At 38.2% G+C, this 14,416-nt stretch overlaps 1 pseudogene; it reads left to right on the top strand.

Moving 5' to 3' along the window:
• LOC105605790 (ankyrin repeat domain-containing protein 26-like) overlaps positions 1-14,416 on the top strand; it is a 60,040-nt pseudogene that overhangs the window by 15,228 nt on the left and 30,396 nt on the right.

Raw genomic sequence — 14,416 nt, 5'->3', positions numbered from 1 at the left:
ATGAACATTGAAGTACACGTATCTCTTTCAATTCTGGTTTCCTCGGTGCGTATGCCCAGCAGTGGGATTGATGGGTCATTAGGCAGTTCTATTTCCAGTTTTTTAAGGAATCTCCACACTGTTCTCCATAGTGGCTGTACTAGTTTGCATTCCCATAGAATGTTGCTTTAAAATGGAAATCAGAGAGATGATATGGGGTGGGAGGTAGGAGGGGGGTTCATGTTTGGGAACTCATGTACACCCGTGGCGGATTCATGTCAATGTATGGCAAAACCAATACAGTATTGTAAAGTAAAATAAAGTAAAAATAAAAACTTAAAAAAATAAAATAAAAATAAAATAGAAATGCTGATATATTCTAATAGGCAAAGAAAGTCACCTGTCAGATGTGTAGTGAGGTAGAGACAAGAAAAGGAGGGAAATAGTGTATCTTATCACGTGTCAGCCACAGATTAAATTGAGAATCCAGTTTAAGGAGCTAAGTTATTTAGCTCCTGGACTTCCTTGGCGGTCCAGGGGTTAGGACTCTGTGCTTTAAGAGTCTCCAATGCAGGGGGTGCTGGTTTGATCCCTATTCAGGGAACTAAGATTCCATTTGACACATGGGCCCAAAAAAAAAAAAATTCTGTTTCAAGATACTCTATGACCTAAGGAAGGTTAAGAAACAAGAGGAATGAGGGAATGAGGGATTAGAGAGGCAAAGGGTGTAGGGAGGAAATGAAGGAAAAGAGGCACAGGTCTGTGGAGGAAGGGGGCAATAAGTAAGATAACGCTTTAGAAAAAGGGAGAGTATTTGAGTCCAAAAGTCCGTTATACACATCTGTGTCTCTTTCCCTGTCTTGCATACAGGGTCGTCATTGCCATCTTCCTAAATTCCATATATATGTGTTAGTATACTGTATTGGTGTTTTTCTTTCTGGCTTACTTCACTCTGTATAATCGGCTCCAGTTTCATCCATCTCATCAGAACTGATTCAAATGAATTCTTTTTAACGGCTGAGTAATACTCCATTGTGTATATGTACCACAGCTTTCTTATCCATTCATCTGCTGATGGACATCTAGGTTGGGAGAGGGAGAGGGTGGGATGATTTGGGAGAATGACATTCTAACATGTATACTATCATGTGAATTGAATCGCCAGTCTATGTCTGACGCAGGATGCAGCATGCTTGGGGCTGGTGCATGGGGATGACCCAGAAAGATGTTCTGGGGAGGGAGGTGGGAGGGGGGTTCATGTTTGGGAATGCATGTAAGAATTAAAGATTTAAAAATTTAAAAAATAAAAAATAAATAAATAAATAAATAAATAAATTTTAAAAAAAAAAGAAAAAAAAAAAAAAGAAAAAGGGAGAGTATTTGATATGGATGATGCATTTGAAGTGAGCTTCCAGCACCAAAACATGTCAGAGAAGAATAGCAAAGGTTTCCCCTCTTCCTGTCTTCCTCATTGTTAGGAAGGCATTCAGGATTGCGGTCCCTGGGCATGCAGAGGGACCTCTGTCATCCTCTGTGGGGGAGTGTGGGCATAGGTGCTCAGCTGTAATGTGTGCAAATTGGTGTCTTATGAAACATTGCTGCTTTATAGGATGGTGTCACATAGGCCAACAAAAGAGAACTAGAAAGAAGGAGCAAGCAGGGGGCGTGATAGGGAGATCAAGGAACCTACAGCCTGATAGAGAGTCCACTGGAAAGTTTCCAACTTGTAATGCAGTTTCACTTTAGGGGGAAGTGTTAGAGTGAGGAAGTTGAGGCTAAGATTTCAGGAGAATAAATTAAGTTGAAGTAATGTAGAAGCAGACTCAGTATAGACCAGAGTTTCTCAGATTTCAACTAGTAGCCTGGGGACCTTGTGTGAAGTGCACATACTGAGCAGGAAGTCTAAGAATCTGTGTTTCTAACTAGCTCTCCGAGTAGCAAGAGTGTAGCCTTACATTTAGAGAAATCTGGAAGTAGAGCTTTGGAGAGTTCAGGACATAACAGGATCAAGGAAAAGCATTATTTTGTTTTTCTTTCTAAATGTGTCTGTAGCCAGAGGGAAGCAAAGAGTTGAAGTAGCAATTACAGGGGTAAGATACCATTGCTAAGCAAAGAGGGAAAAAGAAGTGGTGGGGATGATCCATAGAAAGAATGTAAAGGGGGAAGAATTAAGACCATGATCCAGAGATTACCCTTTATAGAGGAAAGCTCTAGTGAAAGCACAAAGGGAGGAAAGTAAGGCCTTAGGGAGGTGAGTTTGGAGTTGAGGAAACTTGAAGGAACTCCTTCTAGATGGCTTCAGTGTATTTGGATTGAGAAGAGATAAGATCATTGTTGCTCCAGAGAATACTGGAGGTGGGAAGGGGTGCTAGAAGTGGGGGAAACTCCAGCCACTCCAAATACCTATCAGACATCAAAGATATATGTTGTGTTGGTATTTGTTATTCAAATTAGATTAATGTGAATAGGGGGGCATTGACTTTTTTTGACAGTTGTTTCACAGAAATCCTTTGAAGTAGTAGCATGGTGTACCAAACCAAACTAAGTTTTGAAACAAAACCGATTAATAGGGTTCATTACCTAAATGCTAGAATTATTATTTTCGATAAGTACGGTTCTCCTCTGTTTCCTTACCCTATTGCCCTCCACCCGGGTGCCCTTTCCCATTAAAATCTCTTGCTTTGTCAGCACACGTGTCTCCTTGGACAATTCATTTCCGAGTGTTAGACAAGAGCCCAGTTTTGGGCCCTGGAAGAGGTCCGCCTTCCTGCAACAAATGGCGACTCTAGTGGGACTCCTCTTCGTTGAGACTGACATCCTGACCACTCAGGGTACTCAGGGGCCAGCTTGCCTGCCAAGGGACCAGACCCAGCGGCAGCAACTGGGACCCTTTTGTCCCCTCCTGACGCGGACAACTGGCCAGAGTGCCCCGACCGGTAAGGAACAAGAGACTTTATTTACCTCTCTCCCCTTCCCTCTCTCTTTCCTCTCCTTAACCCTTCCTATCTTTCCCTGTTTTTCTAGTCCCCCAGTCCTGGATGCAGGAATCTGGTGGAAGGGCCCTCAGCCTGAGCTGAGGATTGGAGACTGATTACCTCCTCTTGGCAGAGAACTCGAATTCTGGTTCTGGTCTGATTTCTGGTAGGGCCGAGTTCCAGTCTTCCCTTCTCTGGAGCCCAGGGAAAATTCCCATAATGCCTGGGTATCTGTAGGTGGCAGGAGACGTCTGTAAAGCCACCCCTTTTGCCCCCCCCCCCCCCCCCCGCCTCCTCCCCCTTCTTCTTTCAACCTGGCTTCCTTTCCTCCCTTGAAATCTTTGATGTTAGTACTTGGATCTGAAGTTCTGTGTAAAGCGTCTGCTTGCAATGTGGGAGACCTGGGTTCAATCCCTGGGTCAGGAAGATCCCCTGGAGAAGGAAATGGCAACCCACACCAGTATTCTTGCCTGGAGAATCCCATGGATGGAGGAGCTTGGTGGGCTACAGTCCACAGGTCACAAAGAGTCGGACATGACTGAGCAACTTCACTTTCACTTTCACATTGATTTTGAAACATGGAAGATTTTTAATATCTAATAATTGTGTGACAGTTAAATTTATTATTTCCTTTTTGATAATTGCATTTCAATATTGAGAACTTATTATACGTTATTTTCTAGATGTGTCTTATATACCTTCTTGCATGATTGGATCGAGAAACTTTAAGATGGCTAAACTAAAGGAGCCAAGACATGTAGGCATACCAGTAGCCCGCATGGGTATGGAAAAAAAGTGAATATTTTTATGAACCATTATTCTACAAGTGTGTATCCCAGCTAATCAGTTCATTACTCTTTCTCTAATGAGAAATGAATTATGCATTCAGTTGAACTGTCATCCCAGCTGTGTACTTCTTAAATGACTGGATGGATTGAAGAACATAATAAATACTTGTAGTTTAATGGTGTAAATGATACTGCTGTATTTCATTCCAGACAATGCTGTTGCATTTTACCATCTACTTTCACATTTATCTTCTTGGGGTCATGATTTGTTCCTCTGATTAAGATCACTTTTCTCCTCATCAGTTGGCATGTTCACACTGGTCTGTGTGCACTTTAATATTTTATAAAGTCATTGAAAATGTAATGTTACTTTTGAAGTCTTAACTGCATGTTTTGTTAAACCTTTATTTCTATTTTTTCTTCACTATGTATAGTGGATTCATAGTCTGTCTTGCTGGTGTCCTAACATCCCCCTGAAAGCAAGACACTAAAACCAAATGTATTCACTGCCAAGGCCGAGCACAAGGATTTCTGCTCAGTACTAACTCTGCATGAATGTAGAGATGGCTTTCATGTTTACATGTAATTAACTCTATGTCCCTTTTCCCTTTTAATTTCTCCTGAGAAATATCCTAACATGAAGGCTAAATCATTTATGTTTTTATCTTGAATTATGAACTGTGGATTGTATCAAAGGTACATTATTTATTAACCAACTTGTTTCCAAACCCATTCAGCCTGCAGTCTTAGTGAGGGATTCCATTCCTAATAAAACAGTAGGAATGAAGGATCTACAAACATCCACTTCAGGTAAATTTTGCAATACACACGTAACTCTGAAAAGAGGGACACTGAAGTATTTGAAATTCTCAGTCTTCATACTGCTAGCTTTTTTTTTTTTTTTGCAAATTTAATTAAAGCATTTGACATACATAAGGCAAATGTTATTATTGGTATCCATGTTTTGAAAAAAAGATAAGTGCAAGCATAAGAACAAGAAATTTTTAAAATGTAAACTTGAACTCAATATGTTTCTGTATGTTTCAATACCCTGAAGTTCTCAGTTTGCAATCTGTATACTTCTTAGGGATTCTCAGAAATTATTAGATCCTAAGATTTTTCCAGTGTCCAAAAATGCTTATTTGAACTTTGACCTTTACCTAGAGTAAAGCTTCTCTTGTTAATATATCAGTTGTATTTCAGCTTATAATTATTTCATTTTAGTGTTGTTACACAGATGAATGTAGGCCAACCAGATGTTTTGTTTTGCAGACTTTGTGTGTCTGTTGTGTTTGTGGTATCTTTGATTATTAGAAGTAGAGGAAGTACTCATACTTTAATGACTTTTTGGTAGACATAATCTTTTAAAACAGTGATTCTGAAAGTTTTGGCTTTAGGATCCTTTTGTACTTCTAAAAATTATTAGAATGCCATGGAACTTTTGTTTAAGTTGGTTGTATTTATTGATGTTCACCGTATTGGAAAACAAAGCTGAAAAACTTAAAATATAAGAACACAGAATCATAATGGCTAATTCCATTTGTCATTAGAGTTATAATATCATATATCGTGTCTCTGAAGAACTCCACTGTGCATTCAAAAGAAAATGAGAATGGAAGTAACATTTAGTGTTGTTGTGAGAATAGTTCTGACCTCTTGGACCCCCTGACCTGATGGTCTCTGGACTTCAGGGAGTCTCAGGGCACACTTGAGAACCACAGTTTTAAACTGTTGAAGTGGTTAGATGTGAAATGATAAATGGGGCCTTGAGCTGAAACGGGGTTTAAAGTTTCACTTTTACATTTCTTGCTTGTTTCTTTGACTTCTCTTAAGAAATTTAGACCTGACAGCTTTTTTTTTTTTTCTTGAAGCAAACACTTTTGTGTTGTATTCATTCTTTTATCATGGTGCTCTGTGCTCTTTGGATCCAGTGTGGTCCTCAACTTATCCTATTTTCATGTGGAAACAATTAGTCACACACAAGCCTATCATTTCTTATATGTTTGTGATGTTTATCCAAGGCTTAAAAAATGGCTTCTGAAGATATTGATACATTGAGAAAAGGCTGTCTCATTGTAATTAAAGCTGTTGTTGGTGCTGTTCAGTTGCTAAATCGTGTCCAACTCTTTGTGTCCCTATGGACTGTAACACGCCAGTCCACCCTGTCCCTCACCATCTCCCCAAGTTAGCCTAGTCATGTCCACTGAATCAGTGATGCTATCCAACCATCTCACCCTCTGCTGTCCCCCTCTCCTCCCCTCAATCTTTTCCAGCATCAGGGTCTTTTCCAGTGAGTTGGCTTTTCACATCAGGTGTCCAAAGTATTGGAGCTTCAGTTTCAGCATCAGTCCTTCCAGTGTGTATTCAGGGTTCATTTCCCTTGGAATTGACTGGTTTAATCTCTGCTCTCCAGGGACTCTCAAGAGTCTTCTCTAGCATCAATTCTTTGGCACTCAGCCTTCTTTACGGTCCAACTCTCACATCCCTTTGTGACTACTGCAAAATCCGTAGCTTTGATTGTACAGACCTTTGTCGGCAAAGTGATGTCTTTGCATTTTAATACATTGTCTTGGTTTGTACCATTAATTAAGGTAGTACCATTCAATAAAAGTGTTTTTAAAACCATGGTCTCTAGAACACACAATATTGTCATGCATAATTCAATGTAAAATAAATGCCATAAATTTTGTTAATAAACTATTTGTTGAGGAAAAATAATTATTAATAAAGTTCTTATGGAATACAGAATATGCAATAGAGATTGAGTGAATCAGAGTAAGTAATACTAGAAAATTAGCAGGTAGAAAAAATGAGACACTAGTTAATGTCTCTTCATGAATCACAGTGAAGTGTAAGATATAATAAGCTCTGACGGACTAGTGAGTTTGAGGGGAGAGGAGGACATGGAACTGATTCTCTGAAGAAAGACAGTACAAGTTAGTCAGAGTAGTATTCTTACTGACATTCTAATAAATGGAAACTGTTTTCAGATTCTGATTCTAGTTTGAGCCTCAGTAATGAGACTTATCAAAGAGCGGGGCATTTCAGAGTTGATCAGTGTCCACCGGTTTCACAATCAATGAGCAAAAATCAGTCAGCACCCACAGAATTTGGACAGATGACTGCAATAGATAAAAGATGACTGTTGCCATTAAAAAGAATACATTTGAATCAGTACAGATGAGATGGATGAAACTGGAGCCGATTATACAGAGTGAAGTAAGCCAGAAAGAAAAACACCAATACAGTATACTAACACATATATATGGAATTTAGAAAGATGGCAATGATGACCCTGTATGCAAGACAGCAAAAAAGACACAAATGTGTATAGCGGTCTTTTGGACTCAGAGGGAGAGCGATAGGGTGGGATGATTTGGGAGAATGGCATTGAAACATGTATACTATCATGTAAGAATCGAATCGCCAGTCTATGTCTGATGCAGGATACAGCATGCTTGGGGCTGGTGCACGGGGATGACCCAGAGGGATGTTGTGGGGAGGGAGGTGGGAGGGGGGTTCATTTTTGGGAAAGCATGTACACCCTTGGTGGATTCATGCCAATGTATGGCAAAACCAATACAGCATTGTAAAGTAAAATAAAGTTAAAAAAAAAAAAGATGACTGTTGGAGTGGTGTTTTTGGGGAATTACACGCTCCATGACCTGTGCCAGTTTCAGCTGCCAGAAAACAGAAAAAGCAAACAAGGTAATGCAGCTGTGGGCCACCTGGGCATGGCCTAACCATTATTCTGATGGTTCCAAATTAGATTTTGTGGCAAAACCTACCTTGTGCTGAATCCTTTTATGCAACCTACAGCCAAGCAATATTTCTTAGCAAGGTGTTTGCATTCTCCCTCTGACCATAGTAATACAAGAAATACAGAGAGAGTTAGGAGAAAGTGTTTAGCCTAGTATTTAGCATACAGCTGAGAGTGGGTAACAGGATTATTTTTAGAACTCTGGGACTAGTTGGGAGACCTAGGTGGACATCTAGAGATTGCCTTCTCAAACTGTAACCTGATAGCAATATTGAAGGAGTGCTGTATCATTTAAAAGCGGTATATAGAAAGTCAATTCTGATTCTACTAGGATGCCCAATCTATTGAGTAACCACATCTAATATGTGTTGTCCATAAATACCAATTAATTTAGCACCTTTAATCAGTCATATGGTCAGAGCTATAGTAAGAAATCATATACTGTTTCTTTTTTTCACCCCTGTTTTTTTCTTTTCTACCCTCACCTATAGGGTTAACTTTGCATTTACAAAAGATTCTCAGTTATTTCCTAGAATAGTGACTACAAGCTATAAACTCAAAGTGTTTTTTTTTTTTTTAATCTATAGAAGTGACTTGTTTGCCTTTGTTTGTGCATTAGCTTGGTACGTCCATGAAATGCAAGTTCAGATAAAACCTATCCAGTCCCTTCAACAGAGGAAGATGTGAAATAGGAAAGGTGCAAAATAAATGGAAGCAACTTCAGACCGTTCATGTAGATCATTTCTCATCTCAGTCAATACCTTTTATAAAGTAACCAGCAGAGTCTACTCCTTCAGGGTCCCCGATTTGTACATTTATTCATTTCATAAATATTTATTCTGTACTGGACTCAGAAAAGTTTATATCCTAAATATTTCTGGAAACGCTCCCCCAGTTCAGGCCTGCACCACCTTTGTTTTTTTTTCCATTAATAATGCCTTGAGATTCGTCTCCCTCTATTTGTTTGTGTGCCCTTCAAATTCATTCGTCTTGTAGCATTTAGAGTCACCTCTCTCAAAAGCAAGTGTGACTGTGAACCACTCTTCAAATCACATTAATGTCCAAGCATCATAAAGTGATGTGAGGCTTTCATAATCTGACTTCTGCCTGACTCTTCATCTCTTGCCCTTTCTGTCGTTTGCTATGGAATTCTGAATTGCTGGTGATGCCCTCCTGACCTGTCTCTGTACTTTCTCAGATATTTACCCTGTTGTGTGTGTACTTCTCTCCCCGTCTTGTTACAGCCTTGCATGCCTTCCCTCTCCTTCCCTTGGACTGTGTAAGTCTCCTCTCAGGCATTATCTCTAGAAAAGCATTCCCTGACATGTTTTATCTACATTTTTCTTTAAACTCCAGAGTCTAGTACAGAGCAGAAAGCTGATAAATAATTATTGAATAAAATAAATAAGGACTAAAAAGTGATTTTTAAGAGCTTGTCCTGTGCAGTTTAGGAGCCAAGAAGATAGACATGTGAAAAAAAAATTTACGATTCAGGTGATGAAGATACAGTAGAAAAATCTATAAAGTACTAAGGTCGCTACAAGGAAAGGGATACCTGTTTATCTGAGGAAAGATAGCTGTAATCAAGGACAACTTCACAAAGCAGGTTGAGTCTTAAAAGATGAAAAGTTATTTGTCAGGAAGAGTACAGGGTAGCATTTCAGATTAAGGAATTGATAAAAGCATAAAAAGTAAGAAGAATTTTGTAAACCATGAATAATGTTGCAGTTGAAGCTTGGCATGTTGTTAAAAAGGTACTGTTATGAAGTAGAGAAGAGACTGTATTGTGACTTTATATGTCTGTCCTGTATTTTGAAATTTTGTTTTGTTTCTGATTGTTCATTGATGTTTGGATGATTTTGTGAATGAGTCTTTGAGCTGTTTGTGTGCTCATATCCTAGTGACATCTGGTATTTTCCAAATTGTTTGCTGAAATTTTAGATCGTTGAAAGTATGTCTTAAAGAAGTAAATATTCAGCTGAAGATTAAGATTGATTTAAGATGTCATTCGATACTGTGTTTTAAATCTATGTTTTAAATAAAGATTATGTCTTTTATCTAAATATTCTAAGTAACTTTAATTGATTTGTCGGCAGAACTAGACTTAGAAATGACATTAGAGGAAGAAGAAGAAAAACCTGTTGGAGATGAAAATAACCATTCCCAGATATGTAAAAATGCAAATTTAAATTTCTGGCTTAATACTGTTTCCTATGCTTCAACAGCATGATACAGTGTGTAACAAAGGTCATGACAAATAAAATTACCTTTCAAAATTAGCCTTTTAGAATCAATAGATAATAATTTAATAGTTTTTTATGGAATCTTAATTATTAAACTTCACATATTGTTAGAATCTCTTATATTTATAGTTTGTTTTTGGAATTGAGGGAAAAAAAATTCCTGACTATTGTTTATTTCTTCCATTTTTATAACTTCATTGTATGATTATAAAGGTGATATCAAATACTGAATTGTAAGAGTAAACAGTTGAAATGATAAACAATATGACAATGATGATCCCGGGCCTAGATACATGTAGAGAGAAATCATTCCCAGTGGTTCAGGGTTTTCCATTGAAATTGCCAGTCAGTGATGCCAAGATGAAAGAGTCATTCTGTCTGTGATCTTGGTGTAATTGATTAGGGATGTACATTCAGGGAGAGAGTGGGGTCATAGAATCAACCCGGTCACCTATTAAGAGAATCAAAGCTTCCAGATTGGACCTTTGTTGTTAGGGCACAAAGAATAACTTTCTAATTTATCTCCTTTTGGGGTGAGAAATCAATAAATATTACTAAAAATGCTTTTTCCACTTTCATTGGTAGATATTAGAATATAATATAACTGAATGTAGGGGCTTCCTTGGTAGCTCAGCTGGTAAAGAATCCACCTGCAATGAAGGAGACCCCAGTTCATTTTCTGGGTCAGGAAATTCCCCTGGAGAAGGGTTTGGCTACCCACTCCAGTATTGTTGGGCTTCCCTGGTGGCTCAGATGGTAAAGAATCCACCTGTAATGTGTGAGACCTAGGTTTAATCCCTGGGTTGGGAAGATACCCTGGAGGAGGATGTGGCAACCTACTCCAGTATTCTTGCCTGGAGAATCCCAGGGATGGGGGAGCCTAGTGGGCACCTTTGTGGGCTGCCATCTATGGCGTCACACAGAGTCGGACACAACTGAAGTGACTTAGCAGCAGCAGCAGCAGCAAGCATAGATTAAGAAGTTTAAGAGTTAGATTTTAATAAATTTTAGATTTCCAACATGGACACCTCAGGATATTTTTAGTTACAAATACATGTGCTTCCTTCCCTTTATGTATTTAATAACAAATTTAATAACAATAAAACTAAAATTAAAAATAGAACAAACAGTAAAACAAATTAAAAAAAATAAAAAATTTAATAAATACATGTACTCCCTTCCCAATACATGTATAAGGCTTCTCTTGTGGCTCAGCTGGAAAAGAATTTGCCTGCAATGCAGGAGACCTGGGCTCAATTTCTGGGTTGGGAAGATCCCCTAGAGAAAGAAGAGACTATCCACTCCAGTATTCTGGCCTGTTGAACTCCCTGGTCTGTATAGTCCATAGGGTTGCAAAGAGTCGGACACAACGGAGTGGCTTTCACTTTAACTTTCACATGTACTCCCACATATTCTTTAATCATCACTTGCAGATGTTTCTTTTGAGACAGACTTTTCCATTATGTTGTTTACTAAAATGTATTAAGTTCTGACACATGTGATTTTGTCACGTAGGTAGTATAAACTCCCACCCCCCAAAAATTATCTCCAAAGGAGAAAACTGAGTTTTGAGATGCTGTATGATTTTTCTTCCTTCCAGTAATAGATTTTTAAGTTTCTTTGCTTGTTTGCTCTTTTGTGTAAGAGGTGCATTGACTTGAGTTTTAACAACAGACAAAAATCTGTAGGTATTCTCCTTTAAAAGAAAAAGGAGATCAGCCCTATCCCCAGCTAAGGCATTAAATTACTTGGGTAAAGTCACGCAAACTTATCTGATTCATTTGATGAATTCATTTGGTAATTTATCAGATTCAAAGTTACAGAATTTAATCATCTCTTTTGGTGCCATAAAATGCTAGGGAATGCCACTTTAGGGGCTTTGAAGAAATCATTTAGCTTATCTTTGTGTATGATGTTAAGAAGGGTTCCAATTTCATTCTTTTACATGTAGCTGTCCAGTTTTCCCAGCACCATTTATTGAAGAGGCTGTCTTTGCCCCATTGTATATTCTTGCCTCCTTTGTCAAAACTAAGGTACCCATAGGTGCATGGGTTTATTTCTGGGCTTTCAGACTTGTTCCATCAGTCTATATTTCTGTTTTTGTGCCAGTACCATATTGTCTTTATGACTGTAGCTTTGTAGTATAATCTGAAGTCAAGAAGGTTGATTTCTCCAGCTCGATTGGACTAAAATGGATTAAAGACCTAAATGCAAGACTAGAAACTATAAAACTCTTAGTGTAAAACATAGGCAGAACACTCAATGACATACATCAAAGCAAGATCATCTGTGACCCACCTCCTAGAGTAATGGAAATAAAAACAAAAGTAAACAAGTGGGACCTGATTAAACTTAGAAGCTTTTGCACAGCAAAGGAAACTATAAACAAGATGAAAAGACAACCCTAAGAATGGGAGAAAATAATAGCAAATAAAACAACTGACAAAGGATTAATTTCCAAAATATACAAGCAGCTAATACAACTCAATACCAGAAAAACAATCCAATCAAAAAGTGGGGAAAAGACCTAAATAGACATTTCTCCAAAGACTACATACAGATGGCTAACAAACACATGAAAATGTGCTCAACATCGCTCATTATTAGAGAAATACAAATCAAAACTACAATGAGATATAACCTCACACCAGTCAGAATGGCCATCATCAAAACGTCTACAAGCAATAAATGCTGGAGAGGGTGTGGAGGAAAGGGAACACTCTTGCACTGTTGGTGGGAATGTAAATTGATCCAGTCACTATGGAAGGCTGTATGGAGATTCCTTAAAAAACTAGGAATAAAACTACAATATGACCCAGGAGCAATCTCACTCCTAGGCATATACCCTGAGGGAACCAAAATTGAAAAAGACTCATGTATCCCATCATTCATTCCAGCACTGTTGCTATAGTTAGAACATGGAAGCAACCTAGATGTCCACTGATAGATGAATGGATAAAGAAGTTGTGGTTCATATACACAATAGAATATTACTCAGCCATAAAAAGGTATGCAATTGAGTCAGTTCTAATAAGGTGAATGAACCTAGAGCCTATTATACAGAGTGAAGTAAGTCAGAAAGAGAAAGATAAATATTGTATTCTAACACATATATATGGAATCTAGGAAAATGGTATTGAAGAATTTATTTACAGGGCGGCAGTGGAGAATCAGACATAGAAAATAGATTTATGGACTTGGAGCAAGGGGAAGAGAGGTTGAGATGCATGGAAAGAGTAACATGGAAACTTACATTACCATATGTAAAAAGATAGACAATGGGGATTTGCTGTATGGCTCAGAAAACTCAAACAGGAGCTCTGTATCAACCTAGAGGGGTGGGATGGGGGCGGGGAGATGGGAGGCAGGTTCAAAAGGCAGAGGATATATGTATAACTGGCTGGTTTATGTTGAAGTTTGACAGAAAACAACAAAATTCTGTAAAGCAATTTCGTTCAATTAAAAAATAATTTGAAAAAAAGAAAAACAAAAAAATCATTTAACCTTTCTTGGTTTTACTCCTATTTCTGGTAAATAATGGGGCTACAATAGACAATTATTTCTATACCCTCTAGCTATAAAGTTTGATGGTTATTGAATGTGGAATTGGGAAGCATTATTTATATTCCAGAATTCCGCACTAACCACTCGTCAGTTTCACTCTGCTCTTTGTGTTTTGGTAAACTTTGGTTCATATATTTTAGTGAACACCATTACTTTTTCATTATATCCTGGATCCAAATGAACAAAGAAATGTAAAAGGCAGTGGGGAAAGAATAGCTTTAGTGTTTTTGAGGCACTAAGGTGTCACATCCTCCAAATCTGTCTGTTTAATGGAAAATCCAGGCCGTAAAGACTGAAGAGGACAGATTTTGTGTGTTTTGTCTTTTTATTTCTCTGTCTCTGCCAGTTAGATGGGGAAGACTGGGGATGAATAATTGCATCATCTTAGGGAAGCCTTTTTTGAAATTTTGGGAATTTTGTTTCTTTTTTGTCAAAAAAGGAGAAGTAGGATTTACAAATATTTCAGTGACTTGTTAGTGACAAAATTCAAGTAAGCACAAAAAGATTTTTTTATCACTTAAAATCAGGCCAAACCCTGAGTCAAATAATAAAATTAATGAAAACAAAAAAAGATGTTTATAATTAAGTAACAAAATTTCTTACTGTCAAACTTTCATTGAAGTTTGAAGAAGAAAATAAGAAGCACAAAAGTAGTGAAGTGGAAGTATCAGACAATGTATGTGATACTGCTGATGAGAGTGGATTGATTCAGTAGGGAAAGAACAAGCAGGAGTTTGCTGCTATGGAGAATGAAGATTCTGATAGGTAAGCCTATTTAACAGCAGGTCATTTGTTATTTTTCTGTTAAATAAGTTTGGATGTGAGAGTTGGACTATAAAGAAAGCTGAGCACGGAAGAATTGATGCTTTTGAACTGTGATCTTGGAGAAGACTCTTGAGAGTCCCTTGGACTGCAAGGAGATCCAACCAGTCCATCCAAAAGGAGATCAGTCCTGGGTGTTCATTGGACGGACTGATGTTGAAGCTGAAACTCCAATACTTTGGCCAACCGATGCAAAGAGCTGCGTCATTGGAAAAGACCCTGATGCTGGAAAGGTTGAGGGCAGGAGAAGGGGACGACAGAGGAGGAAATGGTTGGATGGCATCA

Source organism: Ovis aries, chromosome 17 (assembly GCF_016772045.2).
Source record: "Ovis aries strain OAR_USU_Benz2616 breed Rambouillet chromosome 17, ARS-UI_Ramb_v3.0, whole genome shotgun sequence".
In the NCBI taxonomy this organism is placed as follows: domain Eukaryota; kingdom Metazoa; phylum Chordata; class Mammalia; order Artiodactyla; family Bovidae; genus Ovis; species Ovis aries.
This window is presented reverse-complemented; position numbering and strand designations above follow the sequence as displayed.